The 22,114-nt window shown below is 35.1% G+C and overlaps 1 pseudogene; it reads left to right on the forward strand.

Annotated features, from left to right (window-relative positions):
- The first annotated feature begins 4,163 nt into the window (after positions 1-4,163).
- On the forward strand, positions 4,164-21,595 carry LOC129506950 (40S ribosomal protein S3a-like; annotated as a pseudogene).
- Positions 21,596-22,114: the final 519 nt, after the last annotated feature.

Raw genomic sequence — 22,114 nt, forward strand, 5'->3', positions numbered from 1 at the left:
GCTTCTTAGGGTCTTAAGCCTGTCATCCTTTTGCAGAGGGAGGTGCCTGGGGCTGGGAAGCAGAACCCGGATCTCAGGAATGTTCAAGTCTTCCACCAGAACTGTATTTTCACAGGTATTTACATACATTCATTAAAGTGTACATTTATGTTTTATGCCATTGATTTATGGACTTTTTTTATTTATGTTTTATGCATCATAGTAATCCAAAAATTCCTTAGAAATACAAAGTCTAAACCTGTGAGCTAATGTTATGTTCAAATAATCTTTGATTCAGGAAAGAAGAACATATTCTATATTGGTCTGAATTAATGTCCTTTGTAAGTAACAGTAAACTCTTGAGCACATTTTATGGGTGAGCACATTTTAAAAGCATGATTTTTTATTCATCAGAGGACAACCATTATATCAGAATTCCTTCTGTTAGGAAAAGATATACTAAGACTGGGCCTGGATTTTGATTTCTAATCATTTTCCTCAGGGGAAACTAAAGATGGATGTCAGAATGTTCAGACTCATTTTAATCTCAAGGTTCTTTGAAATACCTTAGTTTTTAAAAAATTCTAGTACAATTAATGTACAGTGTTATATTAGTTTCAGGTGTACAATCTAGTGATTAAACAGTTCTATACATTACCCAGTGCTCATCAAGATAAGTGTACCCTTGATTGCCTTCACCTATTTTACCCATCCACTCCCCTCCTCAGCCTCCCATCTGGGAACCATCAGTTCGTTTTCTAAGAGTCTGACTTTTTGTTTGTCTTTTTGTTGTTGTTATTCCTTAAATTCCACATGAGTGAAATCATATAGTATTTGTCTTTCTCTGACTGACTCATTTCACTTACTGTTATATATACCCTCTAGATCTATTCATGTTGTTTCAAATGGAAAGACTTCATTCTTTTTTCTGGCTGAGTAATATTCCATTGTATATATAACCACATCTTTATCCACTCATCTATCAATGGACATTTGAGTTACTTCCGTATTTTGGATATTGTAAATCATGCTTCAGTAAATACAGGGATGCATTTATCCTTTCAAGTTAGTTTTTGTGTTCCTTGGGTGAATAGCCAGGAGTGGAATTATTGGATCATATAGTAATTCTATTTTAATTTTCTGAGGAACCTCCATACTGTTTGAACCTCCATACAGTGGCTGCACCAGTTTGTATTCCTACCAAAGTGCATGAAGATTCCTTTTTCTCTGCATTCTCGCCAACACTTGTTTCTTGTGTTTTTGATTTTAGCCATTCTGACAGGTGTGAGGTGATATTTTGTTGTAGTTTTGATTTGCATTTCCCTGATGATGAGTGATGTTGAGCATTTTCTCACGTGTCTGTTGGCCATCTAGATGTCTTTTTTGGAAAAATATCTGTTATGTCTTCTCCCTACTTTTAATTGGATTATTTGTGTTTTGTTGTTGAACTGTGTAAGTTCTTTTTGTATTTTGGATACTGAACCCTAACCAGATATATCATTTGCAAATATCTTCTTCCATTTAATAGGTTGTCTTAATTTTGAACTAGACAGGGCTTAGAAAGAAATTTATAAGGAGAGATGTAAGAAGTAATGTCCATTTATCTAAAAAAATATTTACTGAGCACTGAATTACCTTAGTTCCTATATACTAAGAATATTTCTATTAGCTTAAAATATATAAGTAAAGAATAAAGAAATAAATCCTTGCTCCTAGCTGCTCACATAGTTAGCTTTTTTTTTTTTTTTGGTGGGGGGAGGGTATGTGGTGAGAGCACCTGAAATCTACCATCTTAGCAAATTTCCAGTGTACAATATAGAATTATTAACTATAGTTATCATGTTGTACATTATATCTCTAAATATTCAGCCTTCATAATTGCAACTTTGTACCCTTTAATCAACATCGCCACATTTCTCCCATCTCTCTGATCCTGGTAACCAACCACTGTTGTACTCTCTGGGTCCATGTATTTAACTTTTTTAGATTCCACATATAAGTGAGATCATATAGTATTTTTCTTTCTGTATCTGGATTTTTTTCCCTAGTGTAATGTCTTCCAAGTTCATCTATGTTGTTGCAAATGTCAGCATACTTATCTTTTTTTTTAAGGCTGAGTAATATTTCATTGTATATACATACCACAATTTCTTTATCTATACATCTGTCGAAGGACATCTAGGTTGTTTTCACATCTTGGCTATTGTGAATAATGCTGAGATGAAGGTGGAAACACGGATATCTCCAAGGTACTGATTTCAGTTTCTTTGGATATATATACCCATCACTGGATCATACGACAGTTCTATTCTTCATTTTTTGAGGAACCTCCATACTATTCCCCATAATGGTTATGCCAATTTACATTCCTACCAGCAGTGCACAAGGGATCCATCCCTTTTCTCTGCATCCTCACCAACATTAGTTATCTCTTTTTTTTTTAATTTATTTATTTGAGAGAGAGAGTGAGCATGAGCAAGGGAGGAGGGGCAGAGGGAGAGGGAAAAGCAGACTCCCTGCAGAGCATGGAGTCTGATAGGGGATCAATTCCAGGATGACCTGAGCTGAAAAGTTGGATGCTTAACTGACTGTGCCACCCAGGCACCCCTATTATTCCTTTTTAGCCATCTTAACAGGTATGAGGTGATATCTTATTGTGGTTTTGATTAGTATTTCCCTAATGATTAGTGATATTTAGTACCTTTTCATCTACCTATGGCCATCTGTATATCTTCTTTGGAAAAATGCCTATTCAGGTACTTTGCTCATTTTTTCAAACTGGTTGCTTGCTTTCTGGCTGTTGAGTTGTAGAGTTCCTTATATATTTTGGATATCAAACCCTTATTAGATATATAGTTTGCAAATATTTTCTCCCATTACATAGGTTGCCTTTTCATTTTATTGTTTCCTTTGCTGTGCTTTTTAGTTGCAATTTTCCCACTCGTTTATTTTTGTTTTTGTTGCCTAAGCATTGGGTGTCACATTAAAAAAAAATCATTGCTGATCAGCAGGATGGCAGTAACGGATATTGGCCTTTGTCTCCTCATACCCACAACAACAATGATTAGACAGTTATTCAAAACTAATCTTGGAGGAGCTCAAGAGCCCCATTCAGGACTTACTGTAACACAGTGGAGCATAAAATGAGTAACAACAGAGAAAAGATCTTAGAGGAGATTGTCTTAGTTGACATATTTGGAGATGACTAGGAACAAAGAAGCAGGGGAAGCTATCATGATCAGCTGTGTAGCAGGTGCCAGTTGCTGCCATCTCCCTATTGGCCTGCTCTATGAAAGGCCCCTTATGCCTTTGCCACTAAGGACCTCAGAGCCCCAGCAACAGCTGCAGATTCCCCATAGCGTTCACAGCAGAGGACCATATCATGAATCCTCTGGGCCATGAAGTCCTTTATAGGAGAAAAAGAGATCAATTGGTCCCCAGTGGCCTTCACCACTGAAAACTCCAGCAACCTCTCCTACTGCTACAGACACCTTGGTTGAAGCCTTCGCTGTTGGGGACCCCTAAAGCCTTTGCCAACACTAACCACAGCTGAGCTGCACAGAGAGTATACCATTAGGCCTTCTCCAAATCTGAAACCACCACACCCCACCCTAGCACCAACCTGCAAGTGAACCATTTATGTCTGAACCAGGTGGTTGCTCGCACAAACATGCAGACATCAAGCAAAGCTACAAGAAAAATTAAAAATCACAGAAACATGATACCGCCAAAGGAACATAATTTACCAGTAACTGACCTCCCTCAAAGAGTTCGATGTGTTGTATGACAAAGAATTCAGAATAACTATTTTAAGGAAGCTCAGCAAATTCAAAGAGAACACAGACAACTCAATAAAATCAGGAAAACAATATGAATGAAATGAAAACTTCAACAGAGAGATAGAATTAATTTAAAAAGAACAAATTATAGAGCTAAATAACATAATGAATGAAATTAATAAGTGCAATAGAGAGCACCAACAGCAAACTTGATAAAGGAGAAAGTAAGAATCTGATCTTAAAGATAGGTCATTTGCAATTATCCAATCACAGGAGAAAAAAGAAAAAATGATAAAGAATGAAGCAAGCTTATGTGAATTGTAGGGACCAGTAAAATAATATTTGCATATGAGAATTTCAGAAGGAGGAGAGAAAGAAAGGAGCAGAAAGATTGTTATGGAAATAATGGCTGACAACCTCCTAAATCTAAAGAGTGATATGAACATGTGGGTAAATAAAGCTTATAAGTCCCCACACAGATTTGACACAAAGAGGACTTCATTAAGACACATTATAAGAAAACTGTCAGATATCAAAGAAAGCCTATTCATGAAAAATTAGTAAGTTAAAGAAAAAATCAAGAGAAATAAAAAAAATCTTGAGACAAATGAAAATGTAATTATAACATACCAAAACTTATGGGATATAGTAAGAGCAGTTCTAAGAGGAAAGTTTATAGAAATAAATGTTGATAGTAAGAAAAAAAAAGGCAATCTCAAACAGCCTAATTTATACCTTAAGGAAATAAAAGAACAAACTAAGCTTAAAGTTAACAGAAGGAAGGAACTAACAAAGATTCGAGCAGAAATCAATGAAATAGAGACTAGAAAGACAATTGAAAAGATCAACATAAAAAAGAACTGGTTTTCTAAAAAGATTTTAAAAAGTGGCAAATCTTTAGCTAGTCCAGGAAAAAAAAGAGAGGAGACTCAACATCAGAAATGAAAGAAGAGATATTATAATTGATATCACAGAAATATAATGGATCATAAGAGATTACTATAAAGTTATATGCCAAAAAATTGAATAACCTAGAAGAAATGAATAAATTCCTAGAATCATACAACTTATGAAGACTTAATGTTGAATAGAAAATCTGAACAGATCAATAACAAGCAAGAAGATTGAATCGGTAGTCAAAAGTCTCCCAACAACAACAAAAATGCCCATGTTTTGTGTTAGTCTCAGCCTATCAATAGTGATGCTATGGACTAGAAATACCTCAGGGCACTTGCCTGGACTGACCTGGGCTGGACATTGCCTTTGCTAGAATTATTTTTATGGCTCCATTGACCCTTGAGATTCTTACTATGATTGTAAGATGTACCTCAGCAACAACTATCTGGGAGCTTTGGAAAAAAAGCAAGGTTTATTACAAGTTTTGGAGGGCATGCAATATGCCCTGCGGCCACACAGCAAGGTTGTAGGTAGAAAGAGGGTGAGAATATGGACCTGGGTTTTGCATTTTATTAGGGTTGCAGGAGGGGTGCCTAGAGTTTCATAGGTTCACTCTTTATTGGTGAATTTAAAACATAAGAGCAGGACTCAAGTTACAAGAAGGGAAATGAAGAGACACTCAAACGGTTAATTATGTAGGTCACCAGAGACTTGCATGGGTAAGGCAGCCTGGCTCTTTGTCTTGTGTGTAGCATTATGTTTATTTGAGATGGGTGTCTTTATAATGGATACCTTGGCAACTAGCAGCTTAATTTCAGGCACTGATATTACAATCAAAAAAGCTAATTGTCAGGCATTTACATCTCAGAGCCAGATGGCTTCAGTGATGAATTCAAACAAATACTTAAAGAATTAACATGATCCTTTTCATACTCCTCCAAAACATTGACTAGGAAGGAATATTTCCAACTTCCCTTCATAAGGCAATAATTACCCTGTTACTAAAGCCAGATAAGCACAGTATAAAGAAAACTATAGGCCACTATCTCTGAGGAATATAGATGCAAACATCATCAACAAAATGCTAGCAGACAAAATTCAAAGCACATTAAAAGAACAATATACCGTAATGAAGTGAAATTCATCTCTGGCATGCAAGGATGGTTCAACACATGAAAATCAATAAATGTGATACACTACATTAACAGAAGAAACAACAAAATGGATCACCTCAATAGATGCAGCACAGGTATTTGACAAAATTCAACCTGCTTTTATGATAGAAACTCTCAATAAGTTGACTATAGAAGGAATGTACTTCAACAAAATAAAGAACATATATGACAAGCCCACAGCTAACATCATACTCAGTGGTGAAAGGTTGAGAGCTTTTTTTCTAAGATCGGGCACAAGACAAAGGTGCCCACTCTCCCCACTCCTATTCAACATAGTGCTGGAAGTCCTGGCCAGAAGCAATTAGGAAAAAAATGGAAATAAAAGACATCCAAAGCAGAAAAGAAGAAATAACATGGCTTCTCTGCAGATGATGTGGTCTTCTATTTGGAAAACTCTATAGAATCCACCCCAAAACTGTTATAATAATAAACAAATTCAGTAAAGTTGCAGGATACAAAGTCAACACACAAAAATCAATTGCATTTTATACACAAACAACAAACTATTTGTAAAAGAAGTTAGGAGAGCAGTCACATTTAAAATTGCATCAAAAAAATAAAATTGCATCAAAAAGAATAAAATACTTAGGAATAAATTTAACCAAGGTATTGAAACACTGATACACTAAAAATTTTTAAGACATCGATGAAAGAAATTGAAGATGACACAGATGAATAGAAAGATACCACATATTCTTGGATTGGAAGACCTCAATCTACTTAACTCATCTCTAAAGTACAGGTGAATTGGTAATTTCCAGTTTTTAGTCAGTACATATACTTTAAGACTGATATTAAAGACATTATTACATGGATACTTATCATACAGATGGACAACAACAGAGGGCCATACTAATATACAATAGTCAAATATCAGTTTTGTTTTCACTGTTTTTGGCAAATGTTGATAAATAAATTTACTACTAACAACAAGATTGCTGCAACAAAGGAGGTATGCATCTTAAATTTTAATAGATCTTGTCAAATAGCCCTTAAAATGATGGCACTAACTTAAATTCCCAACTGGTATGAGACTGCCCACTTCCTCTTACATTTATCAGCACTGGTTTCGTTCTTCACAATTTTGATAAAATTGATATATTAAAAATAGTAATAGTTTGTTATTTATTTAATAGTTTATTTATAGTTCATTAATTATTAATATAATCACCTTTTTTGAAAGGCTATTTGGAGTTTTTTTTTAAACTGCCTATTTATAACCTTTAAGTCAAATTTTCTAGGGTTCATTATCTTTTTCTTACTGATATTAGAATCTCTTTGCAAATAAAGAAAATTATCTGTCATATGTGTAACTGATATTTTTTATAGTTTGTCATTAGTTTTTGCACCTTGTTAAATAAATATATGTCTTTTTTAATTAAAGATTGTATTTATTTGAAAGAGAGAACAAGCAAGGGGAAGGGCAGAGGGACTCCCCTCTGAGCAGGGATCCAAATGTGGGGCTCCATCCTAGGACCCTGGGATCATGACATGAGCTGAAGGCAGACACTTAGTTGACTGAGCCACCCAGGCACCCCTAGGAAACCTCTTCTTTGATACTCTGAATAGTCATAATTAGAATCTCACATGCATGCTACCTGGGTAGTCCCTTCTTGGTCCTGATTTTCTGTCAGAAAGACCTCTATTCTTTAGCTGATGAATGTAAGAGGGCAGCTTTTATCTTGAAATATTGTCAGAAAATCGTAATAAAATACAAACACCCTTGTGGGCTTTTCATATGGCTGTTATGATATTGAGGTATGTTCCCTTTGTCCCAACACTACGGAGAATTTTAATCAAGAAAGGATACTGTATTTTGTCAAATGCTTTTTCTGCACCAATTGAGAGGATCATATGGTTTTTGACCTTTCTTTTATTAATGTAGTGTATCACATTGATTGATTTGCAGATGTTGAACCACACCTGCAGCCCAGGAATAAATTGTACTTGGTCGTGGTGAATAATCCTTTTAACGTGCTGTTGGATCCTGTTGGCTAATATCTTGGTGAGAATTTTGGCATCCATGTTCATCAGGGATATTGGTCTGCAATTCTTTTTGGTGGGGTCTTTGTCTGGTCTGGGTAATCCTAGCCTCATAGAATCGGTTTGGAGATTTTCCTTCTATTTCTATTTTTTGAAATAGCTTTAGGAGAATAGGTATTAATTCTTCTTTAAATGTTCGGTAGAATTCCCCTGGGAAGCCATCCAGCCCTGAACTCTTGTTTGTTGGGAGATTTTTAATTACTGCTTCAATTTCCTTGCTATTTATGAGTCTGTTCGGGTTTTCTATTTCTTCCTGTTTCCGTCTTGGTAGTTTATATGTTTCTAAGAATGCATCTATTTCTTCCAGATTGCCTAATTTGTTGGCATATAGTTGCTCATAATATGTTCTTATAATTGTTTGTATTTCTTCAGTGTTAGTTGTGATCTCTCCTCTTTCGTTCCTGTTTTTATTTGTGTCCTTTTCTTTTTGTTTTTGTGTTATTTCTCTTTTGTTTTGATAAATCTGGCTAGGAGTTTATTGATCTTATTAGTTCTTTCAAAGAACCAGCTCTTAGTTTCGTCCATCTGTTCTACTCTTCTTTTGGTTTCTATTTCATTGATTTCTGCTCTAATCTTTATTATTTCTCTTCTCCTGATGGATTTAGGATTTATTTGCTGTTCTTTCTCTAGCTTCTTTAGGTGTAAAGTTAGCTTGTGTATTTGAGACCTTTCTTGTTTCTTGAGAAAATCCTGTATTGCTATATACTTCCCTCTTGGGACTGCCTTTGCTGAATCCTAAAGGTTCTCAGTAAATATCATTCTTAATGGGGAAAAACTGAGAGCTTTTCCCCTAAGGTCGGGGACACAACAGGAATATCCACTCTTACCACTATTTAACATAGTACTGGAAGTCCCAGCCACAGCAAATAAAACATCAAAAAGAAATAAAAGGCATCCAAATTGGCAAAGAAGTCAAACTCTCACTCTTCACAGATGACATGACACTCAAAAGACTTCACCCCAAAATTGCTAGATTTCATACAGGAATTCAGCAAAGTGGCAGGATATAAAATGAATGCTTAGAAATCAGTTGTGTTTCTATACACTAACAATGAGACAGAAGAAAGAGAAATTAAGGAATCAATTCCATTTACCATTGCACCAAAACCCATAAGATATCTAGGAATAAACCTAACCAAAGAGGTAAAGAATATTTACTCAGAAAACTATAGAACATTTATAAAGGAAATTGAAGAAGACACAAAGAAATGAAAAAACATTCCATGCTCACAGATTGGAAAAACAAATATTGTTAAAATATCTATGCTACCCAGAGAACTCTACACATTCAAAGCAATCCCCATCAAAATATCAACTTTTTTCACAGAGTGGAAACAAATAATCCTAAAATTTGTATGGAACCAGAAAAGACCCCAAATAAGCCGAAGAATGTTGAAAAAGAAAACCAAAGCTGTTGGCATCACAATTCTGGACTTCAGTTCTATTACAAAGCTATAATCATCAAAACAGTATGGTACTGGCACAAAAACAGACACATAGATCAATGGAACAGAATGGAGAACTCAGAAATTGACCCTCAACTCTATGGTCAACTAATCTTTGAGAAAACAGGAAAGAATATCCAATGAAAAAAAAAACACTCTCTCTTCAACAAACGGTATTAGGAAAATTGGACAGCCACACACAGAAGAATGAAACTGGATTGTTCTCTTACACCATACACAAAAATAGACTCATAATGGATGGAAGATCTAAATGTGACACAGTACTTCATCAAAATCCTAGAGAAGAACACAGGCAGCAATCTCTATGACCTCAGCCCCAGCAACTGCTTGCTAGACACATCTCCAAAGGCAAGGAAAACAAAAGCAAAAATGAACTTCTGGGACTTCTTCAAGATAAAAAACTTTTGCAAAGGAAAACAAAGCAAAGGAAACAGTTGACAAAACCAAAAGACAACTACAGAATGGGAGAAGATATCTGCACATGTCTTATCAGATAAAGGGCTAGTATTCAAGATCTATAAAGAACTCATCAAATTCAACACCCAAAAAACAAATAACCCAATCAGGAAATAAGGAGAAGGCATAAACAGGCATTCCTCCAAAGAAGACATACAAATGGCCAACAGACACATGAAAAAATGCTCAACATAGCTCAGCATCAGGGAAATAGAAACCAAAACCACAATGAGATGCCACCTCACACCAATCAGAATGTCTAAAATTAACAAGTCAGGAAACAACAGATGTCGGCAAGGATATTGAGAAATGGGAACCTGCTTACACTGTTGGTGGGAATGTATGCTAGTACAGTCACTTTGCAAAAACAGTATGGAGGTTCCTCAAAAAGTTAAAAATAGAGCCATCATATGACCTAGCAATTACACTACTAAGTATTTACCCAAAGGATACAAACATTGTGATCTAAAGGGGCACCTGAACCCCAATATTTATAGCAATAATGTTCACAATAGCCAAACTATGGAAAGAGCCCAGATATTCACTGACAGATTAATAAAGAAGATGTGGAATATACATAATGCAATATTACTCAGCCATTACATAATGAAATCTTACATAATGATCTGGGTGGAACTAGAGGTATTAAGCTAAGCAAAGTAAGTCAGTCAGAGAAACATATTATTTTAACTCATATGTGGAATTTAAAAAACAAAACAGAGGATCATAGAGGAAGGGATGGAGAAATTAGACAAAATCAGAAAGGGAGACAAACCATAAGAGAGTCTTAACTATAGGAAACAAAGTGATGGTTCCTGAAGGGGAGATGGATGGGGGTATGGGGTAACTGGGTGATGGGCATTAAGGAGGGCATGTGATGTAATGAGCACCGGGTGTTATATGCAACTGATGAATAATTGAACTCTATATCTGAAACTAATGATACTCTGTATGTTAACTAATTGAATTTAAATAAAATAAGATAAAAAATATGTTAGTTGAAAGATGGTTTGTATATCCTTATTACTGCAACTACATAAAACCTATTAGAAAGAGAGGAGAAAAGCATGTTATTTTCTCATGTTTCTTCCCCAACCCCTGCTCCAAATTATGTGAGAATGTTCTTTTCCAAGGAAAACCATAAAATAAGTCTCAGACCATTTATCATAAATAAACTAAGATTTAAAGGGATTTGTGAGAGTTATGTGAATCATAGTGTGGTTTTGGATTCAAGTTGGATTCAGAATAATGAAAGAGTGTTTGGGTTTTAAGAATTACTCCACCATTGACACATACAGAATAAGGTCAAAGTAGAAAAACAGAAATGCTTCACTACAAATTTATTATAATTTATGAGATAAGTATATGCAAAGGAGATGATAGAAGACTTTCAGTTAGAATTAACAGAATCATTTAAACCACTTTCTTTTCCTCTCTGAAACAATAGAAAATAGCAGAGATTATAGGAGATGAAATACTAAATCATCATCTGTAAAGAAAAGCTGCCAATGCAGTGAAATCTAGATAATTCTCTTTTTTAAAAAGATTTTATTTATTTATTCATGAGAAACACAGAGAGAGAGGCAGAGACAAAGGCAGAGGAAGAAGCAGGCTCCCTCCAGGGAACACAATGCAGGACTCGATCCCAGGACCCCAGGATAATGACCTGAGCCAAAGGCAGCCACTCAACCACTGAGCCACCCAAGTGCCCTGAAATCTAGATAATTCTATTTTAAATTATAACCTATTTATTTCCTAATTCCCCCTTCTGAATTCTGCCTTCCTAACATTTATTACTTTTATCATACTTTATAATTTGCAGCAAGTAATACCATTTATATTTTCTTGTCTGCTGCCCTTTCCCCTCAATAATAAAAATTGTACAAGGGCAGGGGTTTTAATTGTTTTGTTCAATCATACATTTCAAAGGCTTAGAATAGTGCCTGGAAATGGTGACCACTCAGTTAATATTTGTTGTATGAATGATGATGCTCCTGCAGATGCTAGAAGTACATAGAATTCTCCATGAATAGGTGATATAATGAGATTACCAACTGGCAACACTTTATCTTAGAGTAGATGATTTGCCAGAGTTTCATCGAGCCCCATTTGATGCTAAGTGATAGTAAGACATTTCAGGCTTACAGAGGAATAGCAGACATGCCATCTCATGAGAAGCATACTGTGGAGTGGCAGTGTAACGCGAAAAGTTGAGGAGCAAGAACATTTAAAGAGAAGAAAGCACAAAAATCACCAAATGAAGGATCTGTGGTATTGGCTTTACCAAGGGCCATATATAGCTCCTGATAGCTGAGACAAAGGAGAAAACTCCAGAGCAGAAAGTTGGTGGGAGATTTCAGGACAACAGATCTAAACCTTTGCCAGCTGGACCAGCTCACTCAGTCTGATGTCTGTTACCATACAATATTCTTAAGCAAATAGCTGACCAAGAAAGACTGGATCAGTGAAGAGATTAATAGTAATCATAAAGAAACTAGCTGTGAATATGAGAAAAATATTGGAAGATAAAAATGGAGAAACTCATGCTTACAAGAATAACAGGATAATGATTTTGCAAAGTAGAAGAAAATATTAAACAAATACTTGAAATCAAATAAATTAAAAAAGATAAGTTTAAGGAAATATGGCCCTTTTATGAAGATAGAGGAAAAAATACTAAATAGGAAAAATGGGCTGGAAGAGCTCAGGAATAAAAAAATATCAAAGGGAAGATTGAAGCCATTATAATGGTAGCATTAATTTGAATAAATAAAGAAGAAAGAACAAGCAGTACTAAAAATACAGTTCAGGATATAAAAGATAGGTTTCAGAAAACTGAGAAAAAATATGAAAGTATGAGTTTAAAAGGATTAGAGAGAAAATAATAGATAAACATTTTGACTTATACTCAATTGATTTTGGAATAGAGAAAAATGGAATATAAAATATTCAAAGATACAGATCAAGAAAATTTTTCTAAAGCACACACCTTAAGCAATATTCATAATTACTTCAGTTACTATGATTAATAAGTGATTCCAAAATCTAGTGGTATAAAAACTGTTTATTATGCTCACAGATTCTGGAGATCATGAATTTGGATAGGGCACAGTGAGGAGGGCTTGACTCTATGCTACAGTAAGGCCTCAAGGAGAAGGGAAATATACTCTACCACTTGACAAGAGTGGCAAGGTTCTGGAAGAACAATTGAGGTGAAAACTATTGTTGTGGCCAGTTTTGGAAAACAATCTGTCACAAAAATAAAATGAGGCATAACTGTAGCTTAAAAAGAGGTGTAAGAAACCTAAGAAAATACTAAAATGCAATGTCATTAAATGGAAAATTTAGATGAAGATAATTTTCTAGAATATAATTTAGTGAAATTAACTTAAAAAGAAATAGGAAAAATAGAGTATATATATATAAACTTTATACCAAAGACAAAGAACTATACAATAAAATTATTGTAAAAGTCTTAAATAAATTAACAACAAATTGCCCTTTGTTGCATATGAAAAGATATGGCATGTTCAAGTAGGATTTATGCCTGGAATCCAAGGATGATATCAATAAAATTCATCATGGGAAGTTATCAATAGATTAAAAATGGTATCATCATCTCATACTTGCAGGAAAACATTTGATAAAATAGAACACATAATTTTAAAGAAGTCTTAATTTCTTAACCTGTGAAGTGAAACTACCAACAACCATAGCAAACATTATATTTAATGATGAAATTTTAGAAATATTCGTATTAAATAAGGCACAAAATGGTGATGCTCACTATCACTGCCTCTTCCTCATTTTGCTAGAGATTCTAACCAATTAAATAAGACAAAGAAAGGTAATAATAGGGTACATGAATTATAAAGAAATCAACAAAACAGAAGGTAAATGTTATGAACCCTGAAAATGATGTATTATGGATCAAAATTATATATTATGTATATTATGTATCAAATCAGTGGTGGGGAAAATTGGAAGAGTCCCAATGTTCTCATCCTTCATGGCAGAATGTCAATTGTAACTGTGTAAAATTTAAATATATAGTTTTAAAAAAACCATTATCCCTAACCTTGTAATAATTTTTATGACTATTCTTTTTTTTTTAATTTAGGGGAATATTTTAAGGAATACTTTTTATGGATAAAGAAGCATCTACCTTGAAATTCGGCAATTTCTTTGCTTTTATGCACTTTCAGTTTCCTATTCTTGTGTTACAATCAAGGTTTAAAACCTTTAAAATTAAAAGGTGGGCACATGGACTTCCATTTCTAACCACGATAGAGTAACAGATATTATACTGCCCCTTTGCTGTAAATGACTATAAAACTGCCAAAAAATATGAAACAACTATTTTTTAAAAGATTTTTTATTTATTTGTTCACGAGAGACACAGAGAGAGGCAGAGACTTAGGCAGAGGGAGAAGCAGCCTCCGCACACTGATGTGGGACTTGATCCCAGGACCGTGGGATCATGCCCTGAGCCAAAAGTAGATGCTCAACCATAGCCACCCAGGTGCCCCAAAGCAACTGTTTTTTTAATTTAAATTCCAGCTAGTTAACATCCAATGCAATATTAGTTTCAAGTACACAATATAATGATTCAATACTTCTATATAATACTTGGTGCTCATCACAAGAAGTGCACACTTTAATCCCATCACCTATTGTACTTATACTCCACCTCCCCTCTGGTAATCATTAGTATGTTCTCTATAGTTAAGAAACTATTTCTTGGTTTACTTCTCTCTTTATTTTCCCCTATGATCATTTGTTTTGTTTCTTATATTCCACATGTGGATGAAATTATATGGTATTTGTCTTTCTCTGACTGACTGACTTTGCTTAACATTATACTCTAGCTCCAACCACATCATTGCAAATGACAAGATTTCATTCTTTTTTTACAGCTAAGTAATATATATATATATATTATATATATCCCACAAGTAATATATATACTATGTTATATATAGAAGTTATATATAATATGTGTGTGTGTATATATATACATATATATATATCCCACATTTTCTTTATCCATTCATCAGTCAGTGGACATTTGGGCTCTTTCCATAATTTTGCTATTGTTGATAATGCTGCTATATATATATCAGAATGTTGTAACCCTTCAAATCAATATTTTGTATCCTTTGGGTAAATATCTAGTAGTGCAATTGCTGGATCATAGGGTAGTTCTATTTTTAACTTTTTTGAGGAACGTCCATACTGTTTCCCAGAGTGGCTGCACCAGCTTGAAACAACTATTTTTAAGCATTGAACAGTAGGCACTACAGGGCTCCAATCCTCAAGAGAAGTGAAAACCTGAGTTGACCTCTGCACTCACTCCAGCAGTCTGCATTGGAAGAATTTTCCAAACTGTAGCATAGGAAAGTGGATTCCAGAGACCAATGAGCTGACGGGGTGACTGGAATGTGTGTGCAAGAGAAACAGAATAGGAAGTAGAGCAGATCTGGGTCTCTTAGAAATCTTTGGTGACCACTTAAGCCTTTGGCTGACACAGCCCAGGAGGACAGATGCAGAATGGCTACTGTGGGTTTGTGAACTAAATGGAATTTTCTGAAGTCACAAAGTGCTGGGGGACACTGGAGTTCTAACCAGCCAGGGCAAAGAGGGCTCATTGAACGGAGGGGGCATATAGCAGAGACCTCAGAAAGGCCATAATTTAAGAGTAGAGTACATAAGCCCTAGAGTGGGCTGCTTTAGACCTACCCAACCAGAGTCCAAGGGGAGAAATCTGATCTGTCAGTAAATTAACTACCTTATACAACAGAACTCAACATTCATAAATGGAAATGACCTATAGGTATTTTGTTTCATCTCTTCCCTTCTCTTATCTTCACCTTTTCTTTCCATCCCCTTTCCCTCCTTCCTTCCTTTCAATTTTCTGGGTTTTAAAAATCAGTGTTTTCTGTTAACATTGTTGAATCAGTTAGGTAGTTTTTATAATTTACTATGCCCTTGAGCAGTTGACATAATAAAGGAATTTTCCAATGGTTGATTCAATTCATTCATTGTACCATCTGGGCATGGTAGTTATTTTAGGGGTACATCTCTGAGAAACTATGTAGTTTATGTTAATATAGTTGGTTTATTAAGGTTTTCTCCTACTTAAGATCACTTTGGCAATTTATATTTGCCTGTATAATCACCCATTTTGATTAATCCTAATGTTTATTTAATGAGGCTATGCATGGTAAGAATCTAATTTCTAACCCAGTTTCTAGGCGTAGCTCTGCTCTGTCAACTCAAAGTTTATCTCTAGGGTCCTTTGTTTTGTTATCAGAGTGGCAAGAAAAGTGTCAATTTTATTGATCTTTTAAAAGAGTTAGTCTCTGGTTTTATTGAGCAATCTCCCTTTTTGAAAGTTTTTTTCCAGAATACTGTGTTTTCTCTTTTGAAAAGTATTCTTTCTTTTTGTTTTATGATCTGCATTTTCTTTGTTTTGCTTTGAATGTTTTTTCTTTATTAATTTAAATGTCTTATCTATTTTCGGTACTTCACAGGAGTATGTTCATAACTTTGACAGTTCTTAAACAGAACATGAAAGACTCCTAACTCTGGGAAATGAACTAGGGGTGGTGGAAGGGGAGGTGGGCGGGGAGTGGGGATGACTGGGTGATGGGCACTGAGGGGGGCACTTGACGAGATGAGCACTGGGTGTTACTCTATATTTTGGCAAATTGAACACCAATAAAAAATTTATATAAAAAATTTTTCATTCATATGGTATTTACTAGCTTGACAAGTGAAATAGTGAACTTGAAAGTTGAAGAAATAATGCACTTAGAAAATTTCCCTCTTACCATCTTCCAAAATACCTCCAAACATTTATTTCCATTATTACTTTAAGGTTAAGTTTTATGATATTGGGATTCTGTTCCATATCTTTATTTCCTATATTCATCCAGTCTTAATTCTATATTTTAAAAATATCAGTAGCCTTCATTTATCCTTTCAGCTCACAACTTCTTTATCATGAGTTTTTAAAATTTTTTCCTTTAGTCATTTGGTTCTTTTCATCACTTTTCAAATACTGGGTCTTCATAAAGACTCATAGTGCTTTCTTTATATTTTGGGTCTTTACACGTTTGAGAAAAACTTTTGGTGGTTTTAATGTATGGATGACAGTGGCTGGTAAGTCATTCAGACTTCAATGAGGGAAGTAGAACGCTGAGTTTGGCATGTAGGATTCAGCACAGGAAATAAATAAACTTTACACAGTTGTGGAGGATCTGGAAAGTGAAGATTCTGGAGGGAGTGAAGAATCTGAGAAGTCACCAATCTGAGATGTCAAGCCTACCCACCCAGTGAAGTGAGAGTGCAAAGAGGAAGCACATGAGAAGGTGCATGAGAGGCTATGCCTCTACCACCATAGTCTCTCTTGTCTTCTGTCAGGCAGCTGGAGTTCAGCCTGTTGCTGCTATTGATCAACAGAATCATTAGTTGAGAAGAAGAGCTGGAAATGGAGCAGAGAGAGCAAGGGTAAGCTATAGTATCTTATCCTTGCCTCTATCATGGCAACCTTTAGAGGACTTCACTTTCAACTTCCAGATTTCATGCAAATCCCTCTTTTGTCTGAATCTAACCTGTAATCATACACCAAAGCAAATTCTGGGAAATGTAGTTTTAACCAAACTGACAGAGCAAACTGCTATAGCTGGGTATAAAAATTCTTGTAATCTTTCATAGCTTTGTTTTCACGTAAATACTCTCAAAATCCTTCCCCACTTTATAACCCATCCTTCAGATTACAAAATATATGTTAGCATACATTTTGATTTCTGTTTTGTATAACTTTTGTTTAATTAAAAAAGACTTCAAGACGCTTATCATCTTTGCATTTGAGCATCTGTTTTAATAAAGGGCTCTGAATTTCAGAGCTTTTATTTTTATTGCAATGATTAAGTAGATTTTCTTCTTTGGCCCATTTAATAGATTATTTCATTAAATTTCTTATTATTGTATAATTCTTGAAAATTGCATTTGGGTATGGTGTGTTTTTAAATCAAATGCCATAATGTATTTGTAATTTGTATTTAAGTATTATTAATATTATTATTATTGAATAATATCAGTTTATCAGGTTTTCTTTTTTTCTTCTGTATCTTTGTCAGGATTTGAGGAAAGAATTGACTTCTTAAAAAACACTTTGGAAGCTTATTTTCTTTCTCTGGGGCTGAAGCAATTTAAATAGTACCAACTCTTTCTATTCTATTTCTTTTTTTTTTTAAGATTTTATTTATTTATTTATGAGAGACACAGAGATAGAGGGAGAAAGGCAGAAATACAGGCAGGGGGAGAAGCAGACTCCATGCAGGGAGCCCGATGTGGGACTTGATCCCGGGTCTCCAGGATCACACCCTGGGCCGAAGGTGGTGCTAAACCGCTGAGCCACTGTGGCTGCCCTCAATTCTATTTCTATTTAAAAATTGACTAATTACAATATTGGAACCTTTTGTTGCTTTATTTCTTTGTTTGGTGAGAGTGTAAAGAGAGGAATTCTTTGGAAACTTCCTCAACTTTCTTCATGGATTTAACTAATTTGCTTTTTCTATCTCTTCTTGAGACAGGCTTAATAACTATTAAATTCCAGAAAATCGTTCATTTTAATCTAAGTAGAAATGATATTCTAAATTACTATTTTTTGCTTGTTTGTTTTGACCTTTTCTTTTTTTGAGTGTAGTTGATACCCAATGTTACATTAGTTTCAGATGTACAGCTTAGTGATTTGACAAGTTTATACATTATGCTGTGTTCACCACAAGTACTGCTACCATCTGTCCTGTTACATTGCTATTACAGTATCATTGACTATATCCCTTATGTTGTGCTTTTTATTCCTGTGACTTATTTGTTCCATGTGGGAAGCCTGTATCTTTCTCTCCCCTTCACTCATTTTTGCCGAGTCTCCTTAGTTCCCTCTCCTCTGGCAACCATCAGTTTGTTCTTTGTGTTTACAAGTCTGATTCCGTTTTTTCTTTGTTTATGCTTTTTTTTTTTAGACTCCATTTAATGAGTGGAATCATATGGTATTTGTCTTTCTCAGCCTGGCTTATTTCATTTAGTATAATAGCTTCTAGATCCACCCATATTGTCTCAAAAGGCACAATCTCATCCTTTTTTTTACAGCTGCATAATATTCTAGTGTGTGTGTGTGTGTGCATGTGCCACATCTTCCTTATCCATTCATCTGTTGATGGGCACTTAGGTTGCTTCCATATCTTGGCTATTGTAAATAATGATGCAATAAACATAGGGGTGTATATATCTTTTTGAATTAGTATTTTCATTTCCTTTGGCTAAATACCCAATAGAGGAATCATTGGATCATAAATTACTTTTATTGAAAGTAGAACTCCTTCACTGAGTTTTCAATTTCATTGACATCTAGATGTGTGTTTTTCAAATTTGCCTTATCATTTGTGATAGTGCTTCCTTCCTATTTCATACTCATCATTCTTTATTTTAACTAATAATTTCAAGTATATCTAATATTTTATGTCCAATAATTGAGTTGTCTGAAGTTTTGAGGCTCTAATTTTGATACATGTAGTTTCTGAAGACTCTTGCTTATCCTGGATTGATGTTTTTTGTGTGTTCTCATTGCTTTTAAATTTGTTTTCTAATTTTTAACATGCTTATGTTGGGCAGAGTTCTATCTGTCAGAATCTTGTGGGCTCTGGGTCAAGCATACTTCTCCTGAAAATGATTTGTGTTGTTTTTTTGCCAGAAATCCCAGAGTGTTTTTTTAATCTAAGACCACTTTTTAGGATAATTTCTTAACTTGGGAGTCCAAGATCATGCAGTGTACATTTAAACCCCTATTCAATATGAGAGAAGAGCTTTGCCTATCAATTCTCAAGTGAGACATTCATTTTCTCACACAGGGCCCAGGCCGAGACAGTGAAGTTCCTTGGAATTCCTTCTTTTCTGGAAAGAGTTGTTCTTTGCTAATACCCTCTTTTTACCAAGAAAGTAGCACTTTGAGAGTCTTGGTTCATGTAGAGGTCCTATTCCAACCCCTTGCACAGGTTCAACATCTTGTCTCCCTGTCCCTGAGAGTCATTAAATCTTAAGCTCCTTGGTTTCTTTAATTGGCAAATGATGTCAGAGTGAAGGTACCTTCTGCTTTTAAGTTTCTTTTTGGTTTTGCCTGGGAGATTCTTTCTTTTTAAATGAGATCAACATGCAGGGTTTATATTACTACAATTATGTAAATATTATTCCTAGCAGAACCATGTCATATACATTTTATAACTCTATTGTTTTTTGGGGAAGTAAGAATCACTTCTATTTTTTGTTTTGTTTGATAGTCATTTATATATGTGTGCCTATTTTGCCAAATACTGTGAGAAGTATAATGCTTCTCTCAATGTATTCAAACACACAAGTTATTCTATCAGTTTTATATCCTCTACATCTCCCCTGGAGCCCCTTGCACTTGGTTCCAGTCCAGTTGAGACGACTTGCTCTTTGCTGCCCAGCTGTCACCTGAGAGTTGCAGGGGAGAAATTGAAGAGTGGTGATTGTCCAGAGTGGGGATAGCAGTGGGTGTTTGAGTCACACAGGTATATACACTGAGAGCTCAGCAAGTGTACACTAAATTTTTGTATTTCATTGTATGAAAATGTTCTATCAAAAGGACAAAAACAAGGATGCCTGGATGGCTCAATCAGTTAAGCAACTGCCTTCAGCTCAGGTCATGACCTCAGGGTCCTGCAGTCAAGTCTCGCATTAGGCTCCTTGCTTGGTAGGGAGCCTACTTCTCCCTCTACCTGCTTGTCCTGCTTGTGTGTGCATGCTCTCTGTGTCAAATAAATAAATAAACACATTTTTTTTAAAAAGGACAAAAACAAATATTAAATTTTAGTTAGTGGTACATAGTCTGAAGTATTTAGAAGGAAGTGTACTGATGTTTGTAACTTGAAATGTGTTCAAAAAATAAGATGAACTTTTGGCTCCCAGAACAGTGCCATAGCAGTCAGCAAGAACAAGCGCCTTATGAAAGGTGGCACAAAAGGAGCCAAGAAGAAAGTGGTTGATCCATTTTCTAAGAAAGATTGGTATGATGTGAAAGCGCCAACTATGTTCAATACAAGAAATATTGGAAAAACACTAGTCACAAGAACTCAAGGAACCAAAATTGCATCTGATGGTCTCAAGGGTCACGTTTTTGAAGTTAGCCTTGCTGATCTGCAGAATGATGAAGTTGCATTTAGGAAATTCAAGCTAATCACTGAGGATGTGCAGGGCAAAAACTGCCTGACTAACTTCCATGGCATGGATCTTACCCGTGACAAAATGTGCTCCATGGTCAAAAAATGGCAGACCATGATTGAAGCTCATGTTGATGTAAAGACTATCGATGGTTATTTGCTTCATCTATTTTGTTTTGGTTTTACTAAAAAATGCAATAATCAGGTTCAGAAGACCTCTTATGCTCAGCGCCAACAGGTCCGCCAAATCTGGAAAAAGATGATGGAAATCATGACCCAAGAGGTGCAGACAAATGACTTGAAAGAAGTGGTCAATAAATTGATTCCAGGCAGCATTGGAAAAGATTTAGAAAAAAGCTTGTCAGTCTATTTATCCACTCCATGATGTCTTCATTAGAAAAGTAAAAATGCTGAAGAAGCCCAAGTTTCAATTGGGAAAAATCATGGAGCTTCATGGTGAAGGTAGTAGTTCTGGAAAAGCTACAGCAGATGAGACTGGTGCTAAAGTTGAACGAGCTGATGGATATGAACCACCAGTCCAAGAATCTGTTTAAAATTCAGACATTTGGGAGAAGAAATGTGTGGGAGATATCAGAAAGGGACACAGAACATAAAGACTTCTAACTCTAGGAAATGAACTAGGGGTGGTGGAAGGGGAGGAGGGCGGGGGGTGGGGGTGAATGGGTGACGGGCACGGAGGGGGACACTTGACGGGATGAGCACTGGGTGTTATTCTGTATGTTGGTAAATTCAACACCAATAAAAATTAATTTATAAAAAAAAAAAAGGAAAAAAAAAGAAATCATAAAAAAAAATAAAATTCAGACATTTAATGGTGACAAATAAAAATGTATTTGTGATGTTTAAAAAAAAGATGAATAAGTGGATGGATAGGTAAAAGATGGATAAACATGTTAAAACAAATAGAGTAAAATGTTAATGGTAAAGTCTAGATGAGGGTATAGTGTAAAATTCCCTGTAAAATTCCTTCACCTTTGCTGTATGTTTGAACATGTTTATAATCAAATATTGTAGGAAAAAAAAGAGTGAAGATAGTAAAATGAATTAGTCTG

The sequence above is a fragment of the Nyctereutes procyonoides genome, unplaced genomic scaffold, assembly GCF_905146905.1.
Source record: "Nyctereutes procyonoides isolate TBG_1078 unplaced genomic scaffold, NYPRO_anot_genome, whole genome shotgun sequence".
In the NCBI taxonomy this organism is placed as follows: domain Eukaryota; kingdom Metazoa; phylum Chordata; class Mammalia; order Carnivora; family Canidae; genus Nyctereutes; species Nyctereutes procyonoides.